This window comes from Mastomys coucha, unplaced genomic scaffold (genome assembly GCF_008632895.1).
Source record: "Mastomys coucha isolate ucsf_1 unplaced genomic scaffold, UCSF_Mcou_1 pScaffold21, whole genome shotgun sequence".
NCBI lineage: Eukaryota > Metazoa > Chordata > Mammalia > Rodentia > Muridae > Mastomys > Mastomys coucha.
This window is the reverse complement of record NW_022196904.1, coordinates 45,906,614-45,917,960: the sequence shown is the minus strand read 5'-3', so window position 1 is coordinate 45,917,960 and position 11,347 is coordinate 45,906,614. Positions and strand designations below refer to the sequence as shown.

The window sequence follows — 11,347 nt, the reverse complement described above, 5'->3', positions numbered from 1 at the left end:
ATGTGCTTGAATGAGTAATTTCATGCTCACCTTTAAGTCAATTATTCTGAATACTTTCTGATGGCTTGAAGGGCTCAAGTGACATATTCACATTCATAAATTCTTAAAATGCTATTTTTTTATATCAGTGGTCTGATAAAGGTCACGAGAGTTTGAGTTGGGATTGAAAGGAATAAGAGAGGTCTTAAGTTATTCCACTTACGGAGTGATAAATCCACATGGTTGTAACAGCACAGTCATGAGCCTTGTACTTTTTTTTTTTTAAACTATGAATGACACCATATTCAGTCATTTTCTTTACAACTCTGGGAATTCAAAATTAGCATCCTTGCCTGTGAGCTTCTTGTATACACCAGAAAAACTTTCGACCTTGTGCTCCACGTTGTTTTTCTGTGCTTTTCTGTTTTTCTGTCTGAATGAATTTTATGAGCCAGCTGCCATCTAGTTTCACACGGATCCTCTTACCCACAATTTCATTTGGGAAGACCAAGTCCTTAAGGATGGAATCATGCACTGCTGTCAGGGTGCTTATTTTTTGTACAGCTTTTCCGGGTTGGCTTGGGCAGAATCCTCCTCTGAGTAATGAAGGCTACATGCTTCTCACTGAACTTTTTCTCCAGTTCACAATCTAGCCGGACTTGAATTTTTCTGGAAAGATTTCAGCTGAGGAACTGGTACAAAAGTTATGATAGCTTTCTGACCACCACCAACTTCAGTTTCCTTGGCCGCGGTTGAGTTCCCACAGCTGCGTCCTGAGATCTGAGTTCATCTCCAGCTCCAGCAGCACCTGAGAGATGTCAGACTCGAAATAGTCCAGCTTCTCATCATTGGGCTTCACAGTCTTGGCGCTTGAGCTGAATGAACATGGCTTGGTCCTCATGGAGTGCCGGCTTAGAAAGAGTGCCTTGTATGTTTTTAATTTGTTTATTCAACCACTATGTATAGAACACATAAGTATAGACTCTGTACAGATAAGGTAATAACCTAATCAAACTCCTCTATACACAAAGGAGAGATTCTGGAGATTAAACTTCTTACATATAAGTAAAATATATCAACTCAACATATATATTTACCCCTCTGTCTATACAACAATGTCATACATTTATGTTGACACAAACATATAAATCAATTAAGAATATAAAAGGATAAAAACAGGCTTCTAAATTTAGTAGAACCAACAAAACTCAACAGAATAGTATAATGTATTCATTCAATGAAAACCTAAAAATGAGGTATATGACCAGTGAGGTAAATGTATTCAAAAAAGAGTAAATTGTAATAGAAAGTGTTCTCATAACTAGGGACATATATGAGACCAGTGTGCTTTGAGTCATGCTTGTTATGGAAAAAACAAACAAACAAAAAAACAAAAACAAAAACAAAAACCAAAAAAACTGGAATCAATCAGAAGAGGCCAAGGAGTTGATGAGTTCAAAAAGACCCATTTTCCCAACACACTTTTAGTCTTTTAAAACAGTTGTATTTAAGGTTTCAGTGAGGTATAGTTAATAGTATGAATGTAGGAATATTCAAGGTAGGCTCATATGTTTAAGTTTGGTTCTGAGCTGATGTCACTATTGAAATATCATTGGATTATAAGGAAGATAACCTCATAAATGGATTAATCTATTGATGAGTGTCTCTTAGAATTGTTTACTAGGACATGGGCTACAATGGGTGAAGAAGACCACCGAGGGAATGCCTTTAAATACGTTTGTTATTACCAACTGTTACTCCATTTCTTTCTGTTTGCTGATAACCAAAGATGAGCAGTTTTTTCTCAACACCTTTCTCTCATACTATTGCACCTTACCAGGGTGGCCCTCACTGATTCAATATAGTAATGATGCGATGCACTAAACCCTGAAGTCATAAGCCAAAGCAAAGCAAACTTTTGAAATTATTCTAGTCATATGTGTTGTTCTAGCAATGGAAAGATGACCTCCAGAGAGAAATGCTGGTGGATGGGTATGCTGAGAAGTAGTTCAGACATGTTTGCAACTGTTTTAAAGACGAATTCACAAAATAGCTATGATGAACAAGCCTAAGCAAGCTTAGAGTACAGTAGTCCAGGTTGATTGATGATTGTAAGAAAGCAAGAATATCTACAAGAACTTATCTAGCAGTGAGTGGGGTTTTAGTTATAAATGAAACTTTCCCTGGGATCACATTAGAGGCCACTTGTGCTATTTTTTGGTGAAGCACTTGACTACATTTTTCTGTGACCTGAGGTTTTGTGTGAGGCTGAACAAAAACTGATTAAGAACTTAGTGTGACAGGGAAAAGTTCAAGGCAGGACAACTTCAGACAGTGCCATACGTGTTTCTGGTTACATTTAATAATATTTATAGTGAGAACAAGAAGTAAAAAATTAGCACCCAATATAGAATAAAACATGCAATTTAGCTAGAAGACAAGAACGTGTAATGTTTGGACTAAGGTAGTTGTGGCTGTGAAATGATTAAAATGAGGTCAAGTATTTGTGAAAAGATAATAGGAAAACTGTCTTGAGCATCTTGGGAATCAATAAGAATATAAAAAAAAGCACTCAAAAATATAAACTTGTAATATGAGGGGAGGTGCCTAATCTTATTGCAATTTGACATGTCATACTTAGTTGATAACCTGGCAGACTTGCCCTTTTTCTGAAGGGAAATGATGGAGGAGTGGATAGGATGATAGAAGGGGGATGTAGGAGGGGTGCAGGCAGAGGGAGGTAGAGGAAACTGCAGTCAGGATGTAATATGTAAGATAATAAATTAATAGAAATATATAAACTTGTAAACTCCTGTGAGAATTTTTATTTTCAGATCTTCCCAGAGTACTCTGCTACAGCTGTGTTATCCAAGGAAAGGGGTTGCACAAAATTGACAACCAGGCATTCTGAGTCTGAGGAAGCCATTATCCAAAGTGACCATATGAGTGTTCCTTTGGTACCATGTTTTGGTACATTTTACTTGGTGTTATTTATTTTAGCTACAGGAAAGAAGTTATAAGGGCGTGGAAGCTTCTAAGAATTCAAAGGAGAACTGGAGAGTCATGTGTTGAATGGCAAGAGTATGATCTCTATAGAAAACCCCTAATAAAGCAATGTATGCCAACCTAGAAGTGTGAATTTACAATCTACTTGAAAAATGACACCAAATCAGAGTTCCCAGGAATATAGTATGTTCCCCAAAGGAACCCACAATGAGAGACCTTTGTTCAAAGAAAGGTTATATGAACTGTAACCTAACAAGGGCATAGTAATGCGGCTTGTCAAAACCCTTGGTAGCTTATGAACCACCAAGTAATCACAGATATCAGAAATAGATGTGCAGTGTTTGGTACTTTCTCTGCAGGCATCCCATCTTACGCTGGGATACCTTTTATCTCTTATGTTGTTCTGGTCTTTTATTTTGGAATGAAACATTTACTCTTTTATCAATAATATGTGAGTTAGACATTGAATTATTTGGACCAAACAGAAAAGTTTACCTGATTCAAGGAGGAAACTTTGATTGGTGATTAGTCTAGCTACAAGCACAATCAGCTTTATGAGATGTACTAAGTAGCTTTTGCATTATGAGGTAGACAGGAACATTCCACATTAAGAGATTGATAGTAATTATGCTTTGAATATAAAGCATCCATTGCAGGCTCATGTCCCAGTTTATGATTCAGTTTTTAATGTGTAGGAGTCTGGGTAGTGAAAGTAGGTGACTAAAGAAGAGCCTTGAAGGTCATACCTACTCCTGGTACTGGCCTGATTCATGTGTCTTAACATGTGAATATGTCAGACATAATCTACCATCATAGATGGAGCTGCTTGAACTTACCTTCTTCAGTTCACAATGAGCTGAAGGCCCCAGGAAATTGAGCACAAAGAAGCTTTGCTCTCTCATGTTTCTGCTGTCCAGTATTTTGTTCAGAAATACTAAAAATGTAACTAATTCAGAAATTCGGTTGCAGAGAAGGGAGGGATGAGATGATGTACAAGACCTGTTGCTAGCTGGTTTTCTAGAGGATATGGGTTACAGAAAATGTGAGTTAGTGTATGCAGGTACTATGTTGATGGAAAGGACATGTAGAAGGCTAGAATGGCAAAAATGTAAAGAGTAAACACTGTGATTATGTGGTTTCAGATGAAAATGGGGTAGTACCAGAAATTGGAGTAGAGTTCATCCAGCCACATTCTGACAAAGAAACTAGTTGTATTTTGCCTGTGTATTTAAAACTTAAGTAGGTATGATTTCAAAAGTAGTAGACTAATGTATTTAGTGGGGAAAATTTCTAGACAACAAAATATGCAAGTTGAAGCATGGTTATTCATGACTACTTTTAAGTTGTTTACAGTGAGAATACAGGCCGAAAGCCAAAGAGGAAAGATATTGACACGAACATTTTGGCCAAGAAAAAGAATTATGTTTAATGGGGCCAGAATTTCTAAGTAGTTTACCATCACTAAAGAGAAGCTATAAACTCTGAGAATGGAAAGAGCAGAGGTGATTGAGAGTCAGGTGCCTTACCACTGAGTGATTGAGATTATAAAAATGCAAATAACATTCAAAAGACTTTCATTTGAATAGAGAGATGATGAATTTCCATTCTGGAAAAAGACAGCTTAACAAAACGAGGCCTTAAGCATCTTCAGCGAGGCAACCAGAGTCAAAACAATGCAGCTCTGATCCCAGAGGTTCAGTTACCTCTCTGGCTGGCACGTGTACAGAGTGCATCCTGCATTAGGAGAAAACCAGGCGTCTTTGGGATGAATGCTACCCATGTTTTAAATCAGCGTTTTCAGGCATTAGGGTTGTTTTGATGGCAATGGATTTGGAATGTGAGGTAGAGGTCGTGGTTAAAGTTTGCTTTTTTCTCTCCTTTCTGGACTGTGACATGTGAATAAAGAGTTGTCTAGTGTGCCTGAACGGAACAAAGACGGGGTGTACTACCCTATCATACCTCCTTGAGGAATGAACTACCTCTGGAAAGAGGGTGAAAATAAAATTTTCCTTCCATATGGAGTTTCTTATCTGAACAACTGGAAGTGTTAACTGATATAGTAGTATATTCTAAATATTCTAAGGAACATTCCATAAAACAGAAAGCATCCTGTTTTCAAGTGAAATTATTTTGTCCTGGGGTTGTCTCTGACTGTTTCTCCTGCTTTAGGGACCCTTTACTCCTACTGTTGTTGCCTCCTCCACCCAGTTCAGCCTCCGGACTTTGAAGGTTTCCGCCCAAGGGGAATTAAGACAAAAGACCTTCTGCAGACCACAACTACTCCTCTGACAACGTCTACTGCCTGAGGACATCCACAGACTTCCGAGCCACTGGTGACCTTCGCCCCTGACTCTCCCCAGACTCCTTTCTGACTCCTCCCACAATGTTTATGTTATGCAAATATCTTGTACCTAGAGATTCGGTGGTTTCAGTTTTCCGTATGCCTATACACTCTGAATATTTCTAAGTAAAGTGAAGCCTTGATTCGAACACAACTTGGCCTCCGTTCCCTTGTTTCTCAACCCTATTTTTCAGGTTCTTTAAACCTTCACCTGAGGGAACCCAAGTTCCTGGAGCTGCGGGATGGTTCTACTCATACTGTGTTGCCTTTTTCAGCCTCAATACAAGTGGAGGTGCCTACTCTTACTGCAACTTGGTATGCCATGATTGGATGATATCCATAGGGTGCCTGTCCTTTTCTGAAGAGAAAAAGTGAGGAGTGATGGGGTGAGGGCAGAAGAGAGGTGCGGATGGGGGTTGGAAGAGAGGAGAGAGGGGAAACTGTGGTATGGATTAAAAAAGGAAGAAAGAAAGAATGAATAAATAAATGTATATTTATTATATGTAAATATATAAACATTTGAACAAAAAGCATAAATTGGTTTAAAATGTTATTGGAATTGAAGCAATCATGTTGACATCTTTTTCCTTACCTATGGCATTTTGTACTACTTTGTTGTTGTGAAATAGTGATCCTGCATATTAAATGTAATTAATTAGCATATATGCTATAGAATATACCTTATATTTTAATCCTAAATATGATAATGTAATTTTTTGGTCCATATAAAGTTACTTGTATGTATTTTCAAGGCTGACAATTTGGTATTGGATAACAAGTTAGTGTGTTCTTCACAAAAGAACACTATTTCTCCCACTCTCAGCATTCCGTGGTTGCCATTAGTTCTTTCTGTAGGGTTGGGATCTCATGGGCTTTCTACCTTACAGATTATCATGTCTATTTGTAGAATACTTTTAAATAATAAGAGAATGAACAAGGATAAAAAAAGAAATTATTCTGTCCTAAGGTGGTCCTTTAAAAAGGAGCAGAGAAGCTGGGCAGAAGTTAAAAGTTCAGAACATTGTTAACCTCAGTATAGTGATAAAGTCATGAAACATTGTGCCTCATTTTCCCCAACATAGCAAAAGAAAACTAAGATTTAAAACGCATGCCTGAGAATTGAATGCTTCCTATAGTAGATGTGATTTCTGTTGTTTTGACAAATGAGTGCCAACAATATTACAATTTTTCTGAGATTACTGCAATGGTGTTTCTACAAGAGTCAAAGCTACAAGACCTAAAGATGAAATTAGTCTTTTGAAAGATTTCTGTAAAAAGGTAAAGCTGACGCTGGCAGTTCAAAATATTACTTAAGAAAAAAAGCTATGTATATACTTTACATGTTTACATAGTAATCCGGTCTCACTTAAATTACACAGTTTTTTAATTGCTATTTTATTATTATTATTACCTTTAATCATTTTTACAGTCCAGTCATTGTCTCCCTGCCTTTCTGCCCTCTGACAATTCCTCATCCCATTCTTCTTTCCCCATCTCCAAGAGGATATCCTCAAAAGCTCAAACCACCTCATACTGTACCAGGTCTCTCCATTCCCTGTGGCCTTAGGTCTCTCCAGGGTTAGGTTCATCTTCTCTCATTGAGGCCAGACTAGGCAGTCTTCTGCTGTATATGTGTCAGGGGCCTCATATCAGCTGGTGTATGCTGCCTGCTTGGTGGCTCAGTGTCTGAGAGATCTCAGGGGTACAGGTTTGTTGAGACTGCTGGTCTTCCTATGGGGACACTCTCCCCTTCAACTTCTTCAAGACTTTCCCTAATTTTACCGCAGGGGTCCCTGGCTCTTGACCATTGGTTGAGTGTAAGCATCTGCTTCTGTTTCAGTCAGATGCCCGTTGCTCCTTTCAGAGAGCAGCCATTTTAGGCTCTTGTCCCTAAGTACATCATAGCATTAGTAATAGTGTCAGGTCTTGGAGCCTCCCCTTGAGATGGGTCCCAATTTGGGCCAGTCTCTGGACCTTTTTTCCTGCAGTCTCTTCTCCATTTTTGTCCCTGCAGTTCTTTTAGATAGGAACAATTCTGGGTCAGCGTTTTTAACTGTGGGATGACAACCCCATCCCTTCACTTGATGCCTTGTCTTTCTACTGAAGTGGGCTCTACAAGTTCCCTCTCCTGATTGTTGGGCATTTCATCTAAGGCCACATTGTTATATATCTTACTTAAATGATTTTTACAATGTTTAAAAAATAAATTTATGACCTGACCTTTTATATTTAATATTACTTATTAGTGGAATGGTAGCGTAGCTTAGGATTTACAAGCACTAATGTTCTTGCTGAGGCCTTAGGTTCTATTTCTGCTGTACCAATGGTGAGTCACAGTGTCCTCAACTCCATTTCCAGGAGAGGAGACACTTTCTTCTGACCCCTAAGGAGTTGGAAAACACTGTTGCTTGTGAAATAAAGTAATTTGAAATGTATTACTGTTAGCATCAATAAACACAGCTTATAGTACATAACTGAGCTTATAATAGAGCATAATTACATTTTAATAACTCTTATCTGAGTAAACAAAATATTTATTAAACTTTGAGATTTTATCAGGAATAGAAATTAATTTGTGCAATGAAACATGTGATTACAGCAATGAATAATTGCAGATTAATTTGCTGTTACTGGTTAAAGGTTTGAAAAGGGAGGTCACAGAATACATCACAATGCAGAACTATGAGAAGGAATTTATCTTACTTTTAATTTTCAGAAAATAATAAAACATTTACCAATGAAGTTCAATGTGTGCACATATATTTTTAAAACATCTTTATATTTATGTGTATATTACCAACCTAAATGTGTGGAAATATGAAAACACAGGTATTTATTCATATTTAGTCTGGTAGTCATTGAAGAATAGCCCTTAAATTTCTGCCTGTGTAAAATTTCATATCTGGAAGCACAGTCTTGTAATAGATATGGTATACCTATTACACACTGTGTAATAGCAGAGGTTAATAGTAATTGCAGTTTTAGCATGATTTCAGTGTTTCCTTTTACCAATGAGATGCTTCTTCAGTCCAAATGAGATTACTGAGAAGAAAATAATAAATATTCTGGACATAATAAAGGCCTATTATGTACTCACTAATATAAATATGCAAAGCTAGGGAATAGAAAAAGGGAGAAATAAATAAACTAAATAGAATTCATTTATATGTCTGTCTCTACCTCTTTTCATATGTCTGAGACTCTCTGCCTCTGTCGCTCTTTGTCCTTCATTTCCTTTATTTCCATGCTTTTTTCAAAAGTATTCCAAAGTGTTTTAAAAATTGTTGATTTAGATTAATACACATTGAATACTTTAGCTTTGCAACAATAGTAGTTTGATGAGGAATAGAGATTTTCTGTCATTTAAAAAAAAGCCCCCTCATGTAAAATAGCAGTATGCATGCTAAGGTTATCCATGCAATTGTGCATAAATATCATAGCTAAACCACTGTAATTCTTCAGAAAAAAACACTTCTACATTTTGCAGAGCTTTAAATCATGCATTATCTTTCATAAACAACAAAAATGCATATCTAATCTCCCTTCTTTCACATATTATAAAGTGATACATTGCAATTTGGAAATAATTGATAGAGTTATTATATATAATGGTGATTGATTTTATCTTCAGGGAGAAATACATCTTATGTCAATGGACACAGAAATAAGAAATTGTGAACTTAGGAATTAAACAAAGTAATTAAACAAAAACCTTTAGCTAAATCTTTGAAATCATTATTTGTTCTTCATTAGTGAAAAATTCAGCCTGATTAGAAACATACCTGTGTTTGAATATTCAGCAATCAAACATGAAGATTGGCCAGTGATCATGTACAGATCTGGCTGCTTCTGCATGCAGCTCACCCTCTTAATTAAACAGAAGACCTAGGGGGAGACAGCTGGGGCTGCACATTATGAAATGGGATGAACCGTGAATGCATCATTATTAAAATGATTATACATCCTTTCTTACATGCAAATTTCCAACAATTCTGCCAGAACAGTCAGCCCATTTCTATTCTTTTTGACAGGAATACTCCATCTGCCAAAATATAATAATTCAGGAAAAAAAGAATCAAGATACACCTAAAACTATTCAGATGATTAAATTCTCCAATGGCTTAAGCTTTTTATGAAAACGATCATTAGCCTGGATGGGAAGGATTGCAGCATTGTGCATTTTCTAAAAATAAAAACAAATCTTTAGAATTTGTTTAGAAAACTTTTAATCCTACATTTAAAGTGATTTAAAATTAGGAAAGGTTAAGTCTGTGGACTCTTCACCATATTTGTTATATGGGATAGTAAAATTAAGTGCCAATAATAAAATATTGGATTCTTAACAAATTTGGCATCCAAATAGACCAGGAAACAAATCCAATTCTTTATGTTAGTAGCTAAATTGCAGATCATCCAATGAAATGATAAGTAGCATATACTTTAAGGTAGAAGAGGAAACTGATACATTTTGTTTGTCTTTGTTTGGTGTTGTGGGAAAACAAACTGTGCAGGGCAGGCATCCTCCCCATCTGAAAACTATGCTCTTACTCAGGAGCCAAATAGAAACTGGTTAATGGAAATCATTCCCATTTTGTCCATATTTTCTCATTCTTATAAGTCTATGGGTCTGCATTTTGAACTGTGGAAGCAATTACTGCTTATTTGTACATTAAATAAACTGCTCTTCTGAAAATGGAATCAGTCTTTTAATTCTTATCTCTTGCAGTTTTTGGTGTCATTACAATGACTGAATCATAGTTCTCAGTGTAACTCCAGAATTACATGGCATTTCCATTCTTGAACTCACAAAAGGTGATTGCTCAAATAACATCTGCACATATCTGAACCTAGACATCTGGATGGTCATGTCATGTAGAAAGGCCCCACTTCCCCTCAAATTTTTGTAGGTATCTAATGATTACCTTCCCACTCATGCTCATGTAAGCAATGACAGTTGAAAGTGGGCACAGATCAAGATGAAAGTTGATCAGAAAGGGGAGGAGGACAACAGAAGGTGACCAAAAGTTAGTGTGATCAAAATACATTACATGCATGAATGAAAATACAGTAGAACTCATTATGTTTAATCACAGTGTACTTATATAAAAATAAATGAATAAATTATGTCTGGAGCTGTTACAAATGCTCTTCACTTGGTACAAAACCACCTCAATGCCTACAGTATATTTGTTTTTCTTACAGTAAGCTAATGCATTAATTGATAGACTTAAAGAGGAAAATTAAAGAACCTCAAGAGGTGAAGTAAATGAAAGATTCACATTTGGACATGAGTGTATGGTGGGCCTCTCCTGGTTTGGACTCATGCTTACTCACTTTGATGCCACATTGAGAAAGAGTCATTATTCTGTCTTTCTGAAGTCTTGCCCTCTAAGGCCCTAAAACAGTTACCAAAACTAATGCAAAAGCATATTAAAAGGAGAAACCCATATGTCTTTCTCTAAAAGGTAGCTACAGTCCCCGTTTCTGTTTAACTAAGAGAATGGTGAAGCTGAAAGCTGAAATTAACCATCTCCCCAAAGAACCCTGAAGATTGTCAGTCAGCCACACATTGCCTAGAAACAGGCTTAGAAAAGTGTTCTAACACTATTATTTCATTTTTGAGGCAAAGCCATTTAATGATAATGATGTTCCTTGGTTTATTCCGAACCTGGGCATAAAATCTCACGTTTTGATAAAAAATCAGGCAAAAAGAAACTATCTGAAAAACATAAGGCTTTATAAATCAATAAGTCTGAATCCAAATGATGACTTCAACAGCAAATTCATTATCCCTTGAAATATACATTATTTTTAGCTTAGAATGAATATGATTATATTTAACAAGTGTGAATAATATTCTCTATGTGTCTTGGCAGGTACAAAAGGCAATACTACAATTTATGTAGTCTTTATTTTCAAATTTCCTATCACCTTAAACTAAAAAGTAAAAACTTTGGAAACAGTTATAATTATAGTTAATGTTTCTGAGTTAATGAGATGGAATCGACTAATTTCAACAAA

At 36.4% G+C, this 11,347-nt stretch overlaps 1 pseudogene; it reads right to left on the bottom strand.

Annotated features, from left to right (window-relative positions):
• Positions 1–297: 297 nt before the first annotated feature.
• Positions 298–9,186, bottom strand: LOC116101243 (annotated as a pseudogene).
• Positions 9,187–11,347: the final 2,161 nt, after the last annotated feature.